Here is a 25,000-nt window from a genome sequence, read left to right on the forward strand (position 1 = left end):
CTGCCCTAGGGCAGAACAGCCTGAAGCAAAATTATGCACACACCTACAGCCAATAGGAGTACAGGTGTCCCTATATAAGGAACCCCGTTCCCTCAATCTGCCTCCCGAGATATTATCTTCAGCGAGACTAGAGAGGGTCGGTAGGGCCTTAAGTCCTATGGGGCTCCGCTCCACTCATAGAACTGGAGTTACACTCCGGTAACTAGTCGTTCTATATCGTGGAGCTCCGCCCCATAGGGGAGCTCTGCTCCTATTGGTTTAAGGCGGAGCGAAACGCTCCAAAATGTACTCCCTGCCGAGCCTAACACTTCCCATTAAAAAATGAGAAAAGGTCAAGCCCAGCAATGGCTGCAACCAATTTCCGCAGTACTGCGACTAAAAAACCCACCCGGGCGTCACAATATACCGCGTCATCGGTTATAGACCCGCCCCATCTAGCTCAATGGCAATGCCAATGGCTAGTGGGCAGATCATCAGAATAGAAGCCATGCTAATCTGTACCAGCAGATAGCCGTGCCTCAATATTCTGTGACAACACTATCGTCCACTAATGGAATGACATCAGTCACTCTACATTAAGTGTCCAACAGACCGCCTTACTTACTCAATGGAACCCAGAGATTAGTAGGCAGGAACAAAATATAAGTCATACTAACTGAATCAGATAGATGACCTCACATTCTGTCAATTCAATACATGTCTCTATGTACTGACCTTGAGTCAAGAGACATGCCACAGATAGCTTTTCATCCAAAGCGGACCTGATAGAGACCTGTCCATCGTCCTGCTTCTCTTTCCTCTAGCTCAAGATTCCCTTTCAGCTATGCTGAGTGCAATCAAGCTTGAAAGTTAAAAAGCTTATCCTTGACATAACACGTTTTCCTAACCAAAGCGGACCTGATTGGAACCTGTCCAAGGTCCTGCTCTGTCCTCTCCTTCTAGCTCAAAATCGCCCTTCAGCTCTGCTGAATGCCGACCGAGCTAAAGAGTTGGAAAACATGTCCATCCATAATATGTTTCTTCTAATAAAAGCGGACTTATGAACATGGTCACAATCCTGCTTTCTTTCTCTGTTCTTTTCTCAAGATCTCCCTTCAGCCACGCTGAGTACAGATCGAGCCAAAGAGTTAGAAGACATATCCAACAGATAGAAACGGATAAAAGGAGACGGTGTCGACCAAGACGCCGCTCTACAAATATCCACTACCTCTGTTCCTCTGAAGAGGGCAGTAGAAGCTGCTACTCCACGAGTGGAGTGCGCTCTGATACCCTGAGGCGGTTGTTGCCCCGCTCGCCTCATACGCCGTCTCAATGCCTTCACAAAGCCAATGAGACAATCGCTGTTTTGAAAGTGGTCTACCTAATGCAGCCGCACCGTGACACACAAACAGCTGAGGCGATGACCTAACCGCTGCTGTGCGCTCAACGTAACACGCCAAAGCGCGTACTGGGCACAAACAATGAAGCTTTTTCTCACTCCTCTCCCCATGGGGAGGGGGATAAAAAGCCCACAATTCCACGATCTGTTAATAACCTTCGGCACAAATGCCGGGTTAGGACGTAACACCGCTCTGCTCAGATCGCCATTGATGGCAAGGCAGTCGGGTCTCGTCGACAGTGCACTCAAATCACTGACCCGCTTAGCGGTAGTCAAGGCGAGCAACAGCGCCGTCTTGATAGACAGCATTTGAGGGGTATTTGATTCAATGGCTCGAACGGCGACTTACATAGCGCTTCGAGAACCAAGGCCAAATCCCATCGGGGCAGCGTAGCTCTAGGCATTGGCCTAAGCCGTCGCGTTCCCAATAAGAAACGTTTCACTAATGGGTGACTGAACAGGTTTTTCCCGTTAAACCCTTCATGACCAGCTGAAATTGCCGCTGCAAACACTCGAATGGTGGAGGGCGATTTCTGCTTATCAAACATAGACTGCAGGAATGAGAGCACACTCTCTACCTGACAGCTCATGGGGTCTACGTCCTGTGTGTTACACCATCGTGAGAAAACATTCCACCTGCTTGTGTACACCCTGGAAGTGGAACTGGCCCTAGCGCTCTGTATGGTTCTGATCACTGCATCAGATAACCCACGGCGCCTCAACCTGTCCCGTTCAGGAACCAAGCCTTCAGTGGTTGGCCGATTATGGGCCACTGCCCTATCGAGCCTCCCGCCTGGCTCAACGCGTCTCGTCGATGTGGAATTGTCCAAGGTGGCACAATCAACATCTGACTCATCTCTGCAAACCACGGAGCCCCCGGGCGATCGGGCGCTATCAGTATCACTGTTAGCTCCTCTGATCTCACCCTGGCTAGCAGTGGGAGAATGCAAGACAGCGGAGGGAATGCATACAGGAGAACTTTCGGCCACGGGCAGTGCGCGAACGCGTCTCTTCCCAATGGCGGCTCGTCCCTGTTGTCTCAGGGAGAACCATAGGGGACACTGCGCGTTCACACGTGACGCGAACAGGTCCACCTCGGCTCTCCCGAATTGTTTCCAAATTTGGAGAACAATGTCTGGGTGCAGACACCACTCGGTCGTCTCGAGGACCCCCTCTTGACATGAGATCTGCCCCTACGTTCAAGTAGCCCGGAATGTGCGCTGCTCTCAACGAGCGAAGGTGCTTGTGAGCCCACAGCCACAATTCCTCTGCCGCCCTGTGGAGGGCAGGAGACCTGACCCCTCCTGGCGATTTATGTGAGCTACTGTGGTCCGGTTGTCTGACCAAACCAACACATCGCGACCCCGAAGGGTAGACGCGAAGTGGTTCAAAACCAGTCGAACCGTTTCCAACTCCAGGAGGTTTATGTGACGACCTGATTGAGGCCATGCACCTCCTATCGCTTGAGACTGACATGTCCCTCCCCATCCAGTCAGACAGGCATCTGTATACACTGGAATGTAGGATGACACCTTGCCCATCGGGACTCCGTGGCGTGAGAACGCACGGGTTCCTCCAATAGTCCAGGTCTGCTCTTAGCGAGAGAGGAACCACCACCAACCGATGACGTTGACGCACTGGGTCTAGTCTTAGTTGGCGAACCACCGCTGTGTTCTGCGCATGTGCAGAAGCCCCAGCGGGACCACAGAGTGGGCTGCCGACATGAGACCCAAAAGTGACATGATCGATAGCGCCGTTACTGTGTGATTCGGACGACACTTCCTCAGGGCTAGTACCAATGCTGCCCTTCGAGGGTCCGAAATTCGCGCCCTCATCATTACAGTGTCTAGCTGTAGTCCCAGGTAGACTATCTGATGACTGGGCCAGGGTGCGCTCTTTTTCCAATTCACAGCGAACCCCAGACGCGTGAGATGAATCACTGTCTGTGTCGTGTGCGTGAACGCCAGCTCTGCTGACGGGGCGAGAACCAGCAGGTCGTCTAGGTAGGCTAATATCCTTATCCCTTGACGACGCAGCGGTTCCAATGCCGCCTCCACACATTTGGAAAACGTTCGAGGTGCCAGGGCGTACCCAAACGGCATCCTCGTGAACTCGTGACGCCACCCCTTGAAAGGCGAACCGCAGAAACTTTCTGTGGCGAGATTGAATCGGCACATGAAAGTACGCGTCCTTTAGGTCTATGCTTGTACAAAAGTCTCCCTTCTGGACACATTCCAGTAGACGTTTTGTCGTCAGCATTCGGAAGGGCCGTTTGGTTATGCTCTCGTTGAGAATGCGTAAATCCAAAATCGGCCTCACTCCCCCGTCTTTTTGGGCACTAGGAAATAGGGCGAATAGAGCCCTTTGTTCCTTTGCTCTCGGGGAACTACTGTGACCGCCTCCTTCGGCCAAAAGTTCCGTGATCTCTGACATCAGAGCGGCTACTTTGTCCGGCGTTTTCATCACCGTTTCCACCACTCCCCGAAACGGGGTGGGGTCGAGGGAATTGGAGGGCATAACCCTTCTCTAACGTCTGTTCTAGCCAGCGTGAGAGGGTACAGCTCGTTGCCACTGCCAGCAATGCAGAGAAAGCGGGCGCGCACGAAGCTGTGGTACGTCCAGTAGGAAGGACCTGTATTCCTCTATGGCCCTCGCCGCCGCTTTCCCCAGCACTGAGTTGGTGGAATAGCCCAGGGCGGGCCCCCCTCGAAAGGGAGAGGAAACATCAGCTGGTTCTGTGTGAATCGGAGGCCTTGATACGTTAGTTACGCCCGTAACTCCAGTAATCCGGCCCTCCGTGAACGCAGCACGGGTCTGAACTGCACTGTCTGAGGTACTGGCCTGAGACAGAGCGCTCTTCCCGGAAAGCGATTGCGTCATCATGTCATTGTCTGACTGAGACTGCCGCTTAGCATGAGACTTATCCTTTACAGAACTCAACAGAATCTGAAAGGTGTGATCTCTGACTGATACCACACGGTGGTGCCACAATGCCTCCTTACTGGTCTTAAGCGGCTGTTCAACGACACACTCAATGTGTGGTGAGCTGCGCTCAGAGCCATGGGCATTGATACGTTCAGAATAAGCCGGAGGCGTCCATACCTGGTTATATCTGTAACCCTGGTATTCCCGCTCTCCGTGAACGTCGCACGGTCTGATCTGCGCTGACTGAGGCATTAGCCTGCAGCAAGGCGTCATTCCCGGCTAGCGGCTGCGTCTTCATGTCACATTGGGACAGAGACAGCTGCCTGCTGAATGTGAGGTATCCTTGAGATAAGCCAAGACGGTGTCTTGGTATCTTTCCTCCCTTCACCTCCTGTGTGCGTTCAGCTCTGCACCTCTGGTGGGCTGAACTACGCTCAGTGTGGTGAGTATTAGCGCGTTCAGAAAGAAGTGGGGGCGCCGATACACTGGGAAACTTCGTCACCGTGGTAATCGGGCCCCCGTGAACGCAGCATGGGTCTGAATCGCACTAACCGAGACCTTAGTCTGCGATAGTGCGCCATCCCCAACTAGCGGCTGCGTCATCATGTCTCCTGACTGAGACTGCAGCCTGCTATGAGAGGCACTCACTACAGTACTCCTTGGAGTCTGTAATGTGAGGTCTCTTTGAGATAAACCAAGACGGCGTCTAGGTATTATTCCTCCTTTCACCTCCTGTGTGCGTTCAGCTCTGCACCTCTGGTGGGCTGAACTACACTCAGTGTGGTGAGCCTGGGCGCGTTCAGGAAAGGTGGGGGCGCCGATACACTGGGCACCTTCGTGACCGTGGTAATCGGGCCCTTCTTGAACGCAGCATGGGTCTGGGTCGTACTAACAGAGACCTTAGTCTGTGATAGTGCGCCACCCCCAATGTGGTTATTATCAGCGCGTTCTGAGAGAAACGGGGGCGCCGATACGTGGTTACGCCCGTAACCGTAGTAATCAGGCCCTCCGTGAACGCAGCACGGGTCTGAACTGCACTGACTGAGGCGTTAGCCTGAGACAGAGCGCCGTCCCGGATAGCGGTCGCGTCATCATGCCATTATCTGGCTGAGACTGCAGCCTGCTATGTGAGACACTCACTACGGCACTCCTAGGAGTCTGTAAAGTGAGGTCCTATAAGGTACACTTAATACCTTTTATATACCTGCCTTATGTGTGCATTCAGCAACGCACCATGGTGGGCTGAGCTGCACTCATAGTGGTAAGAGAGAGAGCGAGAGTGAGGAAGGTCGAACGCTCTCGGATGTATTATGGAAAAGGGGCTCTTTCTTGACAGTGTCAAGTAGAGCCAACTCTTTATTACACACATCAACAAAAATCATTCTCCTCCATACACTCAACGGTAGAGTGGGGGGGGACAGTGGGCTCGGTCACAGCGGGCGCTGTGCCGTCTTCCGATCTCTCCCCCTCGCCTGTCATAAACGGCGTTTCTTCTGGCCGCCCTTCGGGTGATGCCAGGATGACGCTTTAATGACCTCTCTCGCCGGCACCTCTGGCGCTGAAGGGGGGGGCGAGGCCCGCTCCCTTGCTGCTGGAGGCCGCCGTCTGACGCCAAGCTGTAGCGAGAGTAGCGGCCGCCCTTCCTCATATCCACTTCCGGGTTGGAGGGAATGGGGGGCAGCTTAATCTCCCGCTGTTTAGCAGCCCACTCAATGAGACCTGAGAATTCAGGCACAGAGAGGCTGTGGCGTCATCATCCAGGGATGTAATGACCTCACAATTTCCCGAAGGAAAAGGGGTGTTAAACATCTGGGTCAGTGTAATGAATTGTTCCAATAGAATATTCATTTTTTCCCCAATAGCCCTGTCATCTCCTGAGTCAGTGCCCTCAGATGATGCCTCAGCTGAGACTAACACTGATAGCACATCCTCAAGAGGAATATCCTCCCTAAAAATGCCCAATGCTGCTTCCACTCCTTCAAAAAAGGAGGGGCGGCTGGCGCATAGTGGGGGATTGATGAAGCTGTCCCTGGCGTGCTGTGCCCTCAACCCACGAAACAATGTCGGGGGGTCGAGCAGCCGCCAAGGGGGAACAGCGACATTGAGCTCTGAAAAGAGCTTTTGTTAAATGCTTACCTTTTGGATAAGCTTGGTGTGCTCATTGTAGGAAGACGTTGATGGCTGGATATCAACGGCGAGATCTTCCTGAGTCTTCTATGGCTTCTTCAATTCTAGTCCAGTCGCTGAAGATAATGGGAGGCAGATTGAGGGAACGGGGTTCCTTATATAGGGACACCTGTACTCCTATTGGCTGTAGGTGTGTGCATAATTTTGCTTCAGGCTGTTCTGCCCTAGGGCAGAGGGTAAACCAATAGGAGCAGAGCTCCCCTATGGGGCGGAGCTCCACGATATAGAACTACGCATTCATTCGGTGGCGATGGAATTGCTCTTTTTACTGACAGAGTGGGTGGCTCTTAAAAGAGCCTTTGGGTTAGTAGAGCAGTCCAAATGCGCTGTTTACTTGGAGCTGGTGTACTTGGTTACGGCCTTGGTGCCCCTCGGACACGGCGTGTTTGGCAAGTTCACCGGGGAGTAGCAGGCGCACGGCGGTCTGGATCTCCCTGGAGGTGATGGTAGAACGCTTGTTGTAGTGGGCCAGGCGAGAGGACTCTCCGGCGATACGCTCGAAGATGTCGTTCACGAACGAGTTCATGATTCCCATGGCCTTGGAGGAGATGCCGGTGTCGGGGGTGGACCTGCTTCAGGACCTTGTACACGTAGATGGCGTAACTCTCCTTCCTGGACTTTCTGCGCTTCTTGCCGCCCTTCCCTGCGGTCTTGGTGACGGCTTTCTTGGAGCCCTTCTTGGGCGCTGACTTTGCTGGCTCGGGCATGATGATGTCTCGTTGCTTCTCAGAAACGAATGAGGGCGTGAAGGGCGCTTACCCGTCTTATGAAGAGGAAGCTAAGCAAAGTCAGCGGCAGTGGACACTCCCCTGCTTGCTCGTAGGCGCCCTGCTATTTGCCCAGTGGAGCTCTAGTGCTCAAAAGAGCCTTTCCTCTCAGAGGCTAGCTTCCCGAACAAAGACAATTGAGGCGCGCGCTGCGGGTCCTCACCCCCTCCCTCCTCTCTATAGCCTATGCTCTGTGACCGATGGGGGATTGTGTGTTTCAAAAGGGGGCCTTTGATAGTTGTCCAAATGGCACAATTGTTGTGCCAAATAATGCTGGTGATAGAATTGCCCACTTGGCACTGCGTCAGACATAGGGCTCGCATTTTGGACTGTGTGTGTGTGTGTGCGCGCTGTCCCCCTCTTTTCGAGCCACGTCTACCGACTCGTGGTGGCTTTATGTTGCCCAAATGCCACTATTGCTTGACCCAAAATAACAACGTCACTACACTTTGCCACTGTCAGATATAGGCCTCCCTCTGTGCGCTAAAACTGGAAGGGACATTAGAATCCTCTAATTAATACTCCCTGTCCACCGAAGTGGCTCATACTTTCCTACTAAATAGCATACTGAAGAAAAAAAAACACTATATGGAATGGGCCCTTTTGGAAAGCGGATGTGGGTGGCTCTTAAAAGAGCCTTTGGGTTCGAGTCGGGGTGTTGAGGTTCCGAAGAGAGTGCGTTTAACCGCCGAAACCGTACAGGGTGCGTCCCTGACGTTTCAGAGCGTAAACGATTAGTTACCGGAGTGTAACTCCAGTTCTATGAGTGGAGCGGAGCCCCATAGAGGAGCTCTGCTCCTAGTGGTTTACCCTCTGCCCTAGGGCAGAACAGCCTGAAGCAAAAATATGCACACACCTACAGCCAATAGGAGTACAGGTGTCCCTATATAAGGAACCCCGTTCCATCAATCTGTCTCCCGAGATATTATCTTCAGCGACTAGAGAGGATCGGCAGGGCCGAAAGTCCTATGGGGCTCCGCTCCACTCATAGAACTGGAGTTACACTCCGGTAACTAATCGTTCTATATCGTGGAGCTCCGCCCCATGGGGAGCTCTGCTCCTAGTGGTTTAAGGCGAGCGAAACGCTCCAAAATGTACTCCCTGCCGAGCCTAACATTTCCCATTCAAAAATGAAAAAGGTCAAGCCCAGCAATGGCTGTAACCAATTCCCGCAGTAATGCGACTAAGGAACCCATCAGGGCGTCACAATATACCGCGTCATCGGTTATAGACCCGCCCCATCTAGCTCAATGACAATGTCAATGGCTATTGGGCAGATCATCAGAATAGACGCCGTGCTAATCTGTACCAGCAGATAGCCGTGCCTCAATATTCTGTGACAACACTATCGTCCACTAATGTAATGACATCAGTCACTCTACATTAAGTGTCCAACAAACCGCCTTACTCACTCTATGGAACCCATAGATTAGTAGGCAGGAACAAAATATAAAAGTCCTACTATCTGAATCAGATAGATGACCTCACATTCTGTCAGTTCAATACATGTCTCTATGTACTGACCCTGAGTCAAGAGACATGCCACAGATAGCTTTTCATCCGAAGCGGACCTGATAGAGACCTGTCTATCGTCCTGCTTCTCTTTCCTCTAGCTCAAGATTCTCTTTCAGCTATGCTGAGTGCAATCGAGCTCGAAAGGTAAAAACCTATTCTTGACATAACACGTTTTCCTAACCAAGGCGGACCTGATTGGAACCTGTCCAAGGTCCTGCTCTGTCCTCTCCTTTTAGCTCAAAATCGCCTTTCAGCTCTGCTGAATGCCGACCGAGCTAAAGAGTTGGAAAAACGTGCCATAATATGTTTCTTCTAATAAAAGCGGATTTATGAACATGGTCACAATCCTGCTTTCTTTCTCTGTTTCTTTCTCAAGATCTCCCTTCAGCCACGCTGAGTACAGATCGAACCAAAGAGTTAGAAGACATATCCAACAGATAGAAACGGATAAAAGGAGACGGTGTCGATCAAGACGCCGCTCTACAAATATCCACTACCTCTGTACCTCTGAAGAGGGCAGTAGAAGCTGCTACTCCACGAGTGGAGTGCGCTAATACCCTGAGGCGGTTGTTGCCCCGCCGCCTGCACGCCGTCTCAATGCCTTCACAAAGCCAATGAGACAATCGCTGTTTTGAAAGTGGTCTACCCAATGCAGCCGCACCGTGACACACAAACAGCTGAGGCGATGACCTAATCGCTGCTGTGCGCTCAACGTAACACGCCAAAGCGCGTACTGGGCACAAACAATGAAGCTTTTTCTCACTCCTCTCCCCATGGGGAGGGGGATAAAAGCCCACAATTCCACGGTCTGTGATCTATATGCACTGTTAATAACCTTCGGCACAAATGCCGGGTTGGGACGTAACACCGCTCTGCTCAAATCGCCATTAATGGCAAGGCAGTCGGGTCTCGGTCGACAGTGCACTCAAATCACTGACCCGCTTAGCGGTAGTCAAGGCGAGCAACAGCGCCGTCTTGATAGACAGCATTTGAGGGGTATTTGATTCAATGGCTCGAACGGCGACTTGTACATAGCGCCGAGAACCAAAGCCAAATCCCATCGGGGGCAGCGTAGCTCTAGGCATTGGCCTAAGACCAATAGGAGCAGAGCTCCCCTATGGGGCGGAGCTCCACGATATAGAACCCACCCGGGTCGCTAGTGGACGAATCCTCAGAATAGACGCCATGCTAATCTGTACCAGCAGATAGCCGTGCCTCAATATTCTGTGACAACACTATCATAGAATGACCTCAGTCACTCTACATTAAGTGTCCAACAGACCGCCTTACTCACTCAATGGAACCCAGAGATTAGTAGGCAGGAACAAAATATAAGTCATACTATCTGAATCAGATAAATGACCTCACATTCTGTCATTTCAATACATGTCTCTATGTCCTGACCCTGATTCAAGAGACATGCCACAGATAGCTTTTCATCAGAAGCGGACCTGATAGAGACCTGTCCATCGTCCTGCTTCTCCTTCCTCTAGCTCAAGATTCTCTTTCAGCTATGCTGAGTGCGATCGAGCTTGAAAATTAAAAAGCCTATTCCTGACATAACACGTTTTCCTAACCAAGGCGGACCTGATTGGAACCTGTCCAAGGTCCTGCTCTGTCCTCTCCCTTTAGCTCAAAATCGCCTTTCAGCTCTGCTGAATGCCGACCGAGCTCAAAGAGTTGGAAAAAACGTGCCATAATATGTTTCTTCTAATAAAGCGGATTTATGAACATGGTCACAATCCTGCTTTCTTTCTCTGTTTCCTTCTCAAGATCTCCCTTCAGCCACGCTGAGTACAGATCGAGCCAAAGAGTTAGAAGACATATCCAACAGATAGAAACGAATAAAAGGAGACGGTGTCACCCAAGACGCCGCTCTACAAATATCCACTACCTCTGTACCTCTGAAGAGGGCAGTAGAAGCTGCTACTCCACGAGTGGAGTGCGCTTTAACACCCTGAGGCGGTTGTTGCCCCGCCGCCTCGTACGCCGTCTCAATGCCTTCACAAGGCCAATGAGGCAATCGCTGTTTTGAAAATGGTCTACCCAATGCAGCCGCACCGTGACACACAAACAGCTGAGGCGATGACCTAAATCTCTACTGTGCACTCAATGTAACACGCCAAAGCGCGTACTGAGCACAACGGTAGTCAAGCGCGAGCAACAGCGCCGTCTTGATAGACAGCATTTTGAGGGGTATTTGATTCAATGGCTCAGACGGCGACTTACATAGCGCTTCGAGAACTAAGGCCAAAACCCATCGGGGCAAGCGTAGCTCTAGGCATTAGCCTAAGCCGTTGCATTCCCAATAAAAACGTTTCACTAATGTGTGATTGAACGTTAAACCCTTCATGACCAGCTGAAATTGCCGCTGCAACACTTTCGAATGGTGGATGGCGATTTCTGCTTATCAAACATAAACTTTCGGCCACGGGCAGTGCGCGAATGCGTCTCTTCCCAATGGCGGATCGTCCTGTTGTCTCAGGGAGAAACTTGACATGAGATCTGCCTCTACGTTCAAGTAGCCCGGAATGTGCGCTGCTCTCAACGAGCGAAGGTGCTTGTGCACCCACAGCCACAATTCCTCTGCCGCCCGATGGAGGGCAGGAGACCTGACCCCTCCCTGGCGATTTATGTGAGCTACTGTGGTCCGGTTGTCTGATCAAACCAACACATCGCGACCCCGAAGGGTAGACGCGAAGTGGTTAAAAACCAGTTGAACCGTTTCCAACTCCATGAGGTTTATGTGCCGACCTGGTTGAGGCCATGCACCACCTATCGCTTGAGACTGACATGTCCCTCCCCATCCAGTTAGACAGGCTTCTGTATACACTGGAATGTAGGATGGCACCTTGCCCATCGGGACCCCGTAGCGTGAAAACGCACGGGTTCCTCCAATAGTCCAGGTCTGCTCTTAGCGAGAGAGGAACCACCACCAACCGATGACGTTGACGCACTGGGTCTAGTCTTAGTTGGGCGAACCACCGCTGTGTTCTGCGCATGTGCAGAAACCCCAGCGGGACCACAGGGTGGGCTGCCGACATGAGACCCAAAAGTGACATGATCGAGTAGCGCCGTTACTGTGTAATTCGGACGACACTCCCCTCAGGGCTAGTACCAATGCTGCCCTTCGAGGGTCGGAAATTCGCGCCCTCATCATTACAGTGTCTAGCTGTAGTCCCAGGTAGACTATCTGATGACTGGGCCAGGGTGCGCTCTTTTCCAATTCACAGCGAACCCAGACGCGTGAGATGAATCACTGTCTGTGTCGGTAAGTAAACGTCAGCTCTGCTGACGGAGCGTGAACTCCGCAGGTCGTCCAGGTAGGCTAATATCCTTATCCCTTGACAACGCAGCGGTTCCAATGCCGCCTCCACACATTTGGAAAACGTTCGAGGTGCCAGGACGTACCCAAACGGCATCCTCTTGAACTGTCGCCCCCTCTATGGCCCCACGCGCCGCTATTCCCCAGCACTGGGTTGGTGAAATAGCCCAAGGTGGGCCCCCCTTTGAAAGGGAGAGGACACATCAGCTCGTTCTGGGTGAATCGGGGCTTTGATCGATGGTTACGACCGTAACTCCAGTAATCTTGCCCTCCGTGAACGCCAGCACGGGTCTGAACTGCACTGTCTGGAGGTACTGGCCTGAGACAGAGCGCTCTTCCCAGAAAGCGATGCGTCATCATGTCATTGTCTGACTGAGACTGCCGCTTGGCATGAGACTTATCCTTTACAGAACTCATCCTGACTGAGACTGCAGCCTGCTATGAGAGGCACTCACTACAGTACTCCTTGGAGTCTGTAATGTGAGGTCTCTTTGAGATAAACCAAGACGGCGTCTAGGTATTATTCCTCCTTTCACCTCCTGTGTGCGTTCAGCTCTGCACCTCTGGTGGGCTGAACTACACTCAGTGTGGTGAGCCTGGGCGCGTTCAGGGAAAGGTGGGGGCGCCGATACACTGGGCACCTTCGTGACCGTGGTAATCGGGCCCTTCTTGAACGCAGCATGGGTCTGGGTCGCACTAACAGAGACCTTAGTCTGTGATAGTGAGCCACCCCCAATGTGGTTATTATCAGCGCGTTCTGAGAGAAACGGGGCGCCGATACGTGGTTACGCCCGTAACCGTAGTAATCAGGCCCTCCGTGAACGCAGGACGGGTCTGAACTGCACTGACTGAGGCGTTAGCCTGAGACAGAGCGCCGTCCCGGATAGCGGTCGCGTCATCATGCCATTATCTGGCTGAGACTGCAGCCTGCTATGTAAGACACTCACTACGGCACTCCTAGGAGTCTGTAAAGTGAGGTCCTATAAGGTACACTTAATACCTTTTATATACCTGCCTTATGTGTGCATTCAGCAACGCACCATGGTGGGCTGAGCTGCACTCATAGTGGTAAGAGAGAGAGCGCGAGAGTGAGGAAGGTCGAACGCTCTCGGATGTATTATGGAAAAGGGGCTCTTTCTTGACAGTGTCAAGTAGAGCCAACTCTTTATTACACACATCAACAAAAACATTCTCCTCCATACACTCAACGGTAGAGTGGGGGGGACAGTGGGCTCGGTCACAGCGGGCGCTGTGCCGTCTTCCGTTCTCTCCCCTCGCCTGTCATAAACGGCGTCTCCTCTGGCCGCCCTTCGGGTGATGTCAGGATGACGCTTTAATGACCTCTCTCGCCCGGCACCTCTGGCGCTGAAGGGGGGGCGAGGCCCGCTCCCTTGCTGCTGGAGGCCGCCGTCTGACGCCAAGTTGCAGCGAGAGTAGCGGCCGCCCTTCCTCATATCCACTTCCGGGTTGGAGGGAATGGGGGCAGCTTAATCTCCCGCTGTTTAGTAGCCCACTCAATGAGACCTGAGAATTCAGGCACAGAGAGGCTGTGGCGTCATCATCCAGGGATGTAATGACCTCACAATTTCCCGAAGGAAAAGGGGGTGTTAAACATCTGGGTCAGTGTAATGAATTGTTCCAATAGAATATTCATTTTTTCCCCAATAGCCCTGTCATCTCCTGAGTCAGTGCCCTCAGATGATGCCTCAGCTGAGACTAACACTGATAGCACATCCTCAAGAGGAATATCCTCCCTAAAAATGCCCAATGCTGCTTCCACTCCTTCAAAAAGGGAGGGCGCAGCTGGCGCATAGTGGGGGATTGATGAAGCTGTCCCTGGCGTGCTGTGCCCCTCAACCCACGAAACAATGTCGGGGGGGGTCGACAGCCGCCAAGGGGAACAGCGACATTGAGCTCTGAAAAGAGCTTTTGTAAAATGCTTATCTTGGATAAGCTTGGTGTGCTCATTTAGGAAGACGTTGATGGCTGGATATCAACGATAAAATCTTCCTGAGTCTTCGTAAGGCTTCTTCTCTAGTCCAGTCGCTGAAGATAATGGGAGGCAGATTGATGGAACGGGGTTCCTTATATAGGGACACCTGTACTCCTATTGGCTGTAGGTGTGTGCATATTTTTGCTTCAGGCTGTTCTGCCCTAGGGCAGAGGGTAAACCACTAGGAGCATAGCTCCCCTATGGGGCGGAGCTCCACGATATAGAACCACGTCCATGGCGGTAACGGTCTTCCTCTTGGCGTGCTCGGTGTAGGTGACTGCGTCACGGATCACGTTCTCCAGGAACACCTTCAGGACACCGCGGGTCTCCTCGTAGATCAGACCGGAAATACGCTTCACGCCGCCGCGGCGAGCCAGACGGCGGATAGCGGGTTTGGTGATTCCCTGGATGTTATCGCGGAGAACTTTGCGGTGACGCTTGGCGCCTCCTTTTCCGAGTCCCTTGCCGCCTTTGCCTCTTCCAGACATGGTGTGTTCGCTAGTTGAGTTCAAATGAATGAATGACTTCAGTGCTGGTGCACGGTGCGCTATTATCTGCGTTTGGCCGACCTGATTGAGGCCAGTGGCACAGAAAGCGCGCCTCTGTTATATGCCTCTCTCTAAAGAGCAAATCACCATGGTGTGCAGTACCCAAATTTAACCACAAGATGGCGTCCGTGCTCCACTGTAAAGTTTGGGCCTCTGCATGAGTCTCTCAGCAGCACTGCAACATGGGACTTTCAAAGTTCAACTGCCATAAATGTTATTCATGTCATTATTAATGTTATTCATGTCATTATTAATAGGTTTTTACATAATATCATTATTATTTGTACAACTTGTATTTTGAATATTGATTTCACTTGTATTTATGTGATAGGAACTATCTGTACATTCTATGTTTTGTTGGGACGCTTTTAGTGGTGACAAGTTCCAGACATCGCGGTAAAGTAGCGGCGGTAAAGTTTAGTACTCTGAAAGATAAGTTAAATTAACGACGTGTTTATTTACAAGTATTCTTGTTTCTAAGTGGACCCATTTCCCTCTCAGTTGTGTGCAGCCAGCGAGGTATGTTTATTATGTTAATTATTTGTCGCGCATATTTACGTGCAAGGTTTCTGTAACGTGAACGCCAACTTGTGTTTTGTGCATGTGTTGAAATGTATGTAAACAGTTCGACGGTGGATTGATGACGGTGGAGAATTTAGTAGAAGAATAAATCCGTCAGTGACCAGAACAGCGGCGTCGTGTATTTCCTGGAGGGAGTGATAGTTAGAAAACCCTTACCTCGAGTCCCCGAAATCTATCTCGTACTGCTGCAGTGACCTGGTGTGTAGCTATACCTTTAACAAAAAGAGCGTTTCAAACTGGACAAGTTCAGGTTAGTCCCTCCCTGTTTCGGCCGGTTTGTTTCCGTTTGGTTCCTGATGAATATACCCCAGCAAAGTTCAGTCGCCAAACGTTGTGGAATGTTTCAGATAAAGTTATCACATATAGAGCCGACCTGATTTCTTATTCAAAATGTCAGAGAGACATGTTTGCGGCTTCTTCTTTGGACGTTATATGTCGGTTTGCAACCAACTTTAAGGTGCATTACCACCACCAACTGGACTGGAGTGTGGACCTCAGTTCATCTTTCAATCACCCACGTCGGTAGATGCTCCTAAAAACCAATGAGGAGATGGGAGAGGAGAGGACTTGCAGCGGGTCGAGAGTCACAAATAGAACCGAGTTTTATTTTAGCGCCTGGCCACGTAGACGCTCGCTAAAACACTGTGGGTGAAATGATTGAATAACGTGTGTGTGTCCATTTATTTTGCAACGAGCGTCCGGCCAGGTTAGCTTGTAATGCTCCGTGCGTTGGCCCGCTTGCTGGCAGCATGTTCGACTGGGCGTCAAGAATTCAGCATAGCAAGTTTGAATGAAGGTCTGGTTATTCACAGGTAAATAGTAGTAATATGCTCTAAACCGCTCTGGTAACAACGAACTTTGCTGTCCTGTTTCCAATCGTCCACATGGCTGGGTGAACCTATTCAAGTAAGTAAATACATTTTGAAAATGTAAAAAAAAAACACGATGTATTATTAGCTAACTAGCTACAGTGCATGCTAACTCAAATGAGCTGCTAACGTAGCTAGCTATCTAGCCGACTTTACATACTGTATAGATAGCTAGCTAAGTGAATTACATTTGACCAGCTACCTAACTTCATATTAGCTAGCTAACTTGATGTATTTATCACTGTAAAAAAATAACAACTCCCAAATGCATTTGTAGGTAGCTAGCTAATAGCCATGGAGGAGGGTGAACGGATAGCAGCCCCATCTGTCAAAGTGAGAGAGTAGGCTGTTCTGGAGAGGGCAGGTTCTGTTGGGTAGTTCCAGTCCCTAGAAGTGAGGAGGGAGATAACAGTAACATCATATTCAGTGCGGTCTAATTTTAGTATAGTGAAGTCTGTTTCTTGTGAGGTTTTCTGTCCTCAGGTACAGAGAGCAGTGAAAGCCTGTCTGCAGATGAAGAGGTCCCGATGAAGAGCAGTGGTTCTCTGTCGTGGTCCTTGGGGACTCGAAGGGGTTGCACGTTTTTTTGCCTTAGCACTACACAGCTGGTTCAAATGATCAAGCTTCAAGTGGTATTTATGTGTTCATTTGTGATTCTATCCTTGATATGATCCTGCTATTGTCACGTGCTGCACATGCATCTATCTATCCAATGTTATCATGATTTGTTATAAGGGATATGATACTTTAGTAATCCACAATGACCTGGTGATGTAAAAAGTCTAATAATGGCATTATCTTCCATATTCCTGCAGATACCTTGTAACTGGAGATTCCTTCAAAACGATTGCCTTCAGTTACTGTTTAGGGCACTGCAAGGTTGGGTGACCAGGGCCAACTGGGACTGCCTCCTGGGGGAATTCAGGCCTGTGTGTGAAGGCTTCCTGTGTCCTGCATAACTATCATGAGGATGGACGTGAGGACCAGGAGGGGACCTGCAGCTCGCCACCGTGTGCCAGAGGGAGAAGTCTGCTGCTCTGCAGGATGTTACCAGGATGGGGGCCAACAACGCAGCACAGGAGGCAATCCGTGTGCAGGGAGATCTTCACCTCCTACTTCTTGAAGGGTGCTGCCCCTGGCAACACCATAGACTACACTATGCACAACCAAAGGCTCGTTCATCCACCTCTGGCCTGCTGGCTCCCTACCTCTGCGGAAGCACAGTTCCCGCTCCGCCCAGTCAAAACTGTTCGCTGCTCTGGCACCCCAATGGTGGAACAAGCTCCCTCACGACGCCAGGACAGCGGAGTCACTCACCACCTTCCGGAGACACTTGAAACCCCACCTCTTTAAGGAATACCTGGGATAGGATAAAGCAATCCTTCTACCCCCTTACCCCTCCCCAAAGAAAGAAAGAAAGAGAAAAATAAATAAATAAAAAGTATACATATTGTAAAGTGGTTATCCCACTGGCTATAAGGTGAATGCACCAATTTGTAAGTCGCTCTGGATAAGAGCGTCTGCTAAATGTCGTAAATGTAAATGTTTTAAGAGCCATCCACATTGCAATAAGAGTATTCTTCCATTGACTTAGCTTCGTTAACTGCAGTTATTACATTCCCAGTTTCTCTCCTTTTGAGTTCTACTTCTCAGGTGAGGATGTCAGTACAAAAACAAAACAGGCTCTTTTAAGAGTCACCCATATTGAAAACAATTAGACACCCTATAACCCACACACTCAATCTGATTGATGGATTGTGCAGTAAGCAAGCTCAGGTGTAGAACTGTGGCTCCTTCCACCTCCAAAAGGACAGGCCAGAGGACCAACCATGGAGAATAGTAAGACACTCCATTATTTATATAACTACACTGTATTGTTTGTCCTCCTGTGTCTGTGCATGTTTTCCAGTATAAAGTACTCTGCAGCCACTTAGTGTGGACACCAGGTGAGGCCACACACAGAGATTCCTGTTGAACACTGTCTCTTTAACTACCTTATTTTCTCAATAAGTCTCTCTCCTTCACTTCATCCCTCTCCCCCCTTCTCCCTAAATCCTCTAGGTTGTATCAGCTGTGTCGGTGAACCCCTCCCGCATCTGAACTGGCTGACAGAGGGCACAGCATGATCAGAGGTGAGAGGTCACTTGGTCGGGTCAACAGGAAGTATTATTAAAGAGATGCTTTACATTGAAATACAGAGAGATGTAGTAGTCCCAGAGTTAATGATACAAGGTCAGTTTTGCATTTCACCTCCTGATGATTATTTACATTTTAGTCATTTTAGCAGACGCTCTTATCCAGAGCGACTTACAGTTAGTGAGTGCATACATGTTTGTTTGTTTTTATACTGGCCCCCGTGGGAAACAAACCCACATCCCTGCCGCCAAACCCTCCCCTACCGTGGACCAATTGTGCGCCGCCCATGGGTCTCCCGGTCGCGGCCGCTGCGACAGTGCCTTAGACCACTGCACCACTCGGGAGACATTATGATGACTGACAGTGTTAGAATAACATGCCATCTCTCTCCATCTATCGCTCCTCTATTCTTACCTCTTTCCCTTTCTGTCTTTGACACTCTTTCTCACACCTCTCTCCCCACCTCCTCTTTCTTCCTCTGTTTTTATAATGCACACCAGATGTGCATTGAAGTACAGATTTAACTTCTATTTAGAATATATATTACAATTATATTTATAATGCATGTATTATGTGTTTATAACACTTGGATAATGAACTTCTTTCAATAAAGAGTTTCACATTCTCTACTGGTTGAAATTAAGTCTCATTTGATGAAATACTACACCTATCCAGTGTCCTCAGATCAGTGCAGATGAAGGAAATTAGATAGTGAGATGAACCAGTATAGTGAGATGAACCAGTTTTAGAGTATTTACATGATGCATAGGAAGTGTAGTGTACAGTTTTTTTAAATTCTGTTTCTGTATATATGAATTACAAATCAGCCTTTAACTATTGGGCTAGGAGAAGGTATGATGGGGGAGGGAGGAGAGAGGATGCCTGAAGAGCCTAGCGTGGGTGAGGAAGGGGGAGAGGTGGGAGAGGAGCGTGGCGGGAGGGAGCGGGACAGGGAGAGGGACCGCGACCGGAGGCGCAGCCACAGGGACAAGGACCGCGATAGGGACCGGGAGAGGCACAGGGGGGACAGGGAGAAAGACTGGGAGCATGAGAGAGACAGGGAGCGGGGTGGCGGGGAGCACAGGGAGGACCGGCATGGCTCTCTCCTGCTCCCCTCGGCCAAGCAGGACGACGTGGGTAACGGGGAGGAGGGAGAAGCGCCGACCAAGCCAGAGGAGAACAGCCAGGATGGGTTGATGGACCAGGAGTCGGTGCAGTCGGGGGAGGGCTATGTTTCCAACGAGAACGGCTACAAGATGGCGACCCAGGCAGACGAGTACTAAGAGGGGCTTTCCCATCTTTACTCATTTCCTGGTTTTTTTACACAACACAAACCCACACACCCCTTCCCTGTTTGTGTGAATGATACTGCTGCCTTGTTAGAAACCACAACGGGGCAGTGTAGGCATAAGAAACAAACTGTCTGTTTTAAGTAGGGTTTAGTCCCCTGTAGCTCAGTTGGTAGAGCGTGGCGCTTGCAACGCCAGGGTTGTGGGTTCGTTTCCCACGGGGGGGGCAGTATGAAAATGTATGCACTCACTAACTGTAAGTCGCTCTGGATAAGAGCGTCTGCTAAATGACTAAAATGTAAATGTAAAGGCAACGTTCCGTCGCCAAACGTTGTCGAATGTTTCAGATATAGTTACCACATATAGAGCCGACCTGATTTCTTATTCTAAATGTCAGAGAGAAATGTTTGTTCATAGCAGAGGCCTATATCTATCGGAACGTTAAAAACCGTTGGGTCCTGCTCAGCGAACATGCCCCAGTTAGTTTAGTCCCGGGCAATGACTATAATTTCATTCATGCATTATGAATGAAGCCGCTCGATTGGTCGGTCTATTAAAAACTATAAGAATTATAATCTTAATGACGTGTAAACTATGAAGCGGAACTTCTCTCTGAGTTTCCTCGCTGCTTGCTGAAGGAATGAACTACAGCATTGAGCAGTCAGTGATCTGTTGCAGTCTGAGTCTGATGCTATAACTTAGAAGCATCAACAGCTTTAACATCCAGTCTTTTCTAGAAGTAGACTTCATGCACTATTATAATAATAATAATATGCCATTTAGCAGACGCTTTTATCCAAAACGACTTACAGTCATGCGTGCATACATTTTTTTATGTATGGGTGGTCCCGGGGATCGAACCCACTACCGGTTTAGGTGGTTTCTATAAAGATATCCACACCCTGGCGTTACAAGCGCCGTGCTCTACCAGCTGAGCTACAGAGGACCAGGCTACATCATCGTTTCAGGAGATCCAAATAAACTGAAACGGAAGTAGGCTTCGGCTAAGATGTCAAAGTCTTGTGGTTATTGTGGCAGGTTATTTATTAGCTCTTGTTGAGAGTGACCATGTATGAAGGCTAGTGTCTCTCGTGTTCTTTCTAGTTGCTGGAAGTTTGAATGCCAACTGATAGTTTGCAGGGGTTTTCTAGGCTTGCTCACCATCTGACGAGGAAAGGGTGAGGATATCAACATAATATCAGTTCGTAAACATACATCTATGCATTTATCGGTAAAGATAACAAGTTAGAACTTCGAAGTTGCCGGTCCCAAGAAATGGAACGTTCCAAAAGGAGATTCCGTTGACGTCATTGACCTAATATGGTGCATCCTGGTAAATGGGCGGGACCCGGCTATCCCGGAGATGGGCGTGCCAGAGGGAGATGCGTCATTTACACAGTCAAAAAAGTAAACTTTTGGGAGGTTTGTTTAATATCAGAAAAGAAAGCATCATACATGTTTGGTTTTCTTTTATTTGTATAGAGACAAGTACAAACACATTGACACATTGAAGGTTCTAAGCTAACATATGGAATTGTTTTAAGATGTTCTTACCAAAGATCATTTAGCTATTTGATTTGGAATTTTAGGACCCCTTTAGGTATAAAAACAAAATGTAAAAAATGTATTTGATAAAAATTGAATTAGTACTTTACTACTAAAGCCCATAGAAACACTTTGAATAACACATTAATAAATGGCAAAAAAAGACAGTCAAAAAATAAATCATAAGGAATAAGGTTTGGAAGTGTCTGTCCTATATCTAGTGGATATTAGAAAGCTCAGGAAATATATATATATATCATATATTTACACATATTATACCCCCTTTTATTGTTATTCTGTTACTTAGACAGAGACCACCATCTTGTTTGGATGCTACAGACGTCTCCACAGATGCTGAAGGCTGCCATTGGTGCATGTGGTGGATTGAGACGCAGCCAATGCATATCTCTATTTTTTACATTTTACATTTACGTCATTTAGCAGACGCTCTTATCCAGAGCGACTTACAAATTGGTGCATTCACCCTATAGCCAGTGGGATAACATAACCACTTCACTATTTTTATTTTTATTTTATTTTATTTTTTTTAGGGGGGGTAGAAGGATTACTTTATCCTATCACAGGTATTCCTTAAAGAGGTGGGGTTTCAAATGTCTCCGGAAGGTGGTGAGTGACTCCGCTGTCCTGGCGTCGTGAGGGAGCTTTGTTCCACCATTGGGGTGCCAGAGCAGCGAACAGTTTTGACTGGGCTGAGCGGGAACTATGCTTCCGCAGAGGAAGGGAGCCAGCAGGCCAGAGGTGGATGAACGCAATGCCCTCGTTTGGGTGTAGGGACTGATCAGAGCCTGAAGGTACGGAGGTGCCGTTCCCCTCACAGCTCCATAGGCAAGCACCATGGTCTTGTAACAGATGCGAGCTTCAACTGGAAGCCAGTGGAGTGTGCGGAGGAGCGGGGTGACGTGAGAGAACTTGGGAAGGTTGAACACCAGACGGGCTGCGGCATTCTGGATGAGTTGTAGGGGTTTAATGGCACAGGCAGGGAGCCCAGCCAACAGCGAGTTGCAGTAATCCAGACGGGAGATGACAAGTGCCTGGATTAGGACCTGTGCCGCTTCCTGTGTAAGGCAGGGTCGTACTCTCCGAATGTTGTAGAGCATGAACCTGCAGGATCGGGTCACCGCCTTGATGTTAGCGGAGAAACGACAGGGTGTTGTCCAGGGTCACGCCAAGGCTCTTCGCACTCTGGGAGGAGGGATACAACGGAGTTGTCAACCGTGATGGCGAGATCATGGAACGGGCAGTCCTTCCCCGGGAGGAAGAGCAGCTCAGTCTTGCCAAGGTTCAGCTTGAGGTGGTGATCCGTCATCCATACTGATATGTCTGCCAGACATGCAGAGATGCGATTCGCCACCTGGTTATCAGAAGGGGAAAGGAGAAGATTAGTTGTGTATCGTCAGCGTAGCAATGATAGGAGAGGCCATGTGAGGATATGACAGAGCCAAGTGACTTGGTGTATAGGGAGAATAGGAGAGGGCCGAGAACTGAGCCCTGGGGGACACCAGTGGTGAGAGCACGTGGTGCGGAGACAGCTTCTCGCCACGCCACTTGGTAGGAGCGACCGGTCAGGTAGGGACGCAATCCAGGGAGTGAGCCGCGCCGGAGATGCCCAGCTCGGAGAGGGTGGAGAGGAGGATCTGATGGTTCACAGTATCAAAGGCAGCAGACAGGTCTAGAAGGACAAGAGCAGAGGAGAGAGAGTTAGCTTTAGCAGTGGAGAGCCTCCGTGACACAGAGAAGAGCAGTCTCAGTTGAATGACCAGTCCTGAAACCTGACTGGTTTGGATCAAGAAGGTCATTCTGAGAGAGATAGCAAGAGAGTTGGCTAAAGACGGCACGCTCAATAGTTTTGGAAAGAAAAGAAAGAAGGGATACTGGTCTGTAGTTGTTGACATCAGTGGGATCGAGTGTTGGTTTTTTGAGAAGGGGTGCAACTCTCGCTCTCTTGAAGACGGAAGGGACATGGCCAGCGGTCAAGGATGAGTTGATCAGCGAGGTGAGGTAGGGGAGAAGGTCACCGGAGATGGTCTGGAGAAGAGAGGAGGGGATGGGGTCAAGCGGGCAGGTTGTTGGGCGGCCTGCAGTCACAAGTCGCAAGATTTTATCTGGAGAGAGAGGGGAGAAAGAAGTCAAAGCATAGGGTAGGGCAGTGTGAGCAGGACCAGCAGTGTCATTAGACTTAACAAACGAGGATCGGATGTCGTCTATCATAAACTGATGGATTTTGACAGGGATGTTTTTATTCTGTTACTTAGATTGATGCCTAGTTGTATCAATAGACTCTAGGGGGGTTTAAAGACATGCTCCGGTAGTTTGGAGACTAAGAAATTATTTTTTTAACCTCCCACTTTGGGCTGGATGTTTCAATGTGTAGTTCTTACATGTATAATCTATGAGCAGAAATACGGTCTTACCTCAATTAGCTATAAAATCCCTAGTTTGAAAGCGACTTTTCTTCAAGCTGTGCCACGTCTTTTCCCCTACATTTCCCCCCACATGAGTCAGCCACTTTGCAGTTTGAGTTCTAGCCAATGAGCTTCAGCCCCTCACATTTGAGTGACAGCTAGCAAGAGGCCTACCCAGCAGAGCGAGAGAGGGAGACCAATGATGTGGTGCACATATCTGCACATATGTGACATAGTATGCAATTATCGGGGACCACTTTTGGCTCCTGAGTGCTACTTTCAGCACTACTGTCTAAAAAGTATACAAAAGTATCAGAGAATCTCTTTAATGGGTCTGTTGATAAGACAGTAGTTTATACATGATTGAACTGTTGCAGCTGTAGCAACCAGTTCTGTTGATATAGTAACACAGTAGTTTATACATGATTTACACTAGTTGACCTACTGTATGTCTGTCTAACAGTATTACAGTACCATGTAGTTGACCTACTGTATGTCTGTCTAACAGTATTACAGTACCATGTAGTTGACCTACTGTATGTCTGTCTAACAGTATTACAGTACCATGTAGTTGACCTACTGTATGTCTGTCTAACAGTATTACAGTACCATGTAGTTGACCTACTGTATGTCTGTCTAACAGTATTACAGTACCATGTAGTTGACCTACTGTATGTCTGTCTAACAGTATTACAGTACCATGTAGTTGACCTACTGTATGCCTGTCTAACAGTATTACAGTACCATGTAGTTGACCTACTGTATGTCTGTCTAACAGTATTACAGTACCATGTAGTTGACCTACTGTATGTCTGTCTAACTGAGTATTACAGTACCATGTAGTTGACCTACTGTATGTCTGTCTAACAGTATTACAGTACCATGTAGTTGACCTACTGTATGTCTGTCTAACAGTATTACAGTACCATGTAGTTGACCTACTGTATGTCTGTCTAACTGAGTATTACAGTACCATGTAGTTGACCTACTGTATGTCTGTCTAACTGAGTATTACAGTACCATGTAGATATTAATAAAACAAGGTATACCAATCATTTTCTTTAAAAATTAGATACAAAATAATGTATGAATATTTAAAGTATTTACACACAAACTGTTAGTGGTCAATAAAACTACATATTCCTATCCTACAGTTATAATACACATGTTCCTGTGTTTTTTAAGGACCTGATTGACAACACATGTAAGACGTCTGTCCACCAGATTATACATTCCTGTCCCTAAGACTATTTTTATGGACTCAGATCAATCAGTGTAATTTTGAACCAGCCTTCTATATACATTGACCACATTATACTGTCATTATACAACATTATCTTCACCAGATCTCAAACCTCTTGTCTGTCAGGAGGGGTCTTCTGTCCTGGATTCTGTTGAAGAGTCTGTAGAGAAGAACATTACTATTATTAATAATTATTAGAACATTAGACAACAGATCTCCATCCTCCAACAGTTGCTCCCAGCAACAGAGACACCCATATGATCTCACACACACAC

At 49.0% G+C, this 25,000-nt stretch overlaps 1 protein-coding gene and 1 pseudogene across 1 annotated transcript in view; both read right to left on the bottom strand.

Moving 5' to 3' along the window:
* LOC123485379 (NACHT, LRR and PYD domains-containing protein 14-like) overlaps positions 1 to 25,000 on the bottom strand; it is a 97,481-nt gene that overhangs the window by 70,932 nt on the left and 1,549 nt on the right. The window lies entirely within an intron of this gene.
* On the bottom strand, positions 6,770 to 7,238 carry LOC123485385 (annotated as a pseudogene).

Source organism: Coregonus clupeaformis, unplaced genomic scaffold (assembly GCF_020615455.1).
Source record: "Coregonus clupeaformis isolate EN_2021a unplaced genomic scaffold, ASM2061545v1 scaf0665, whole genome shotgun sequence".
Taxonomy (NCBI): Eukaryota; Metazoa; Chordata; class Actinopteri; order Salmoniformes; family Salmonidae; genus Coregonus; species Coregonus clupeaformis.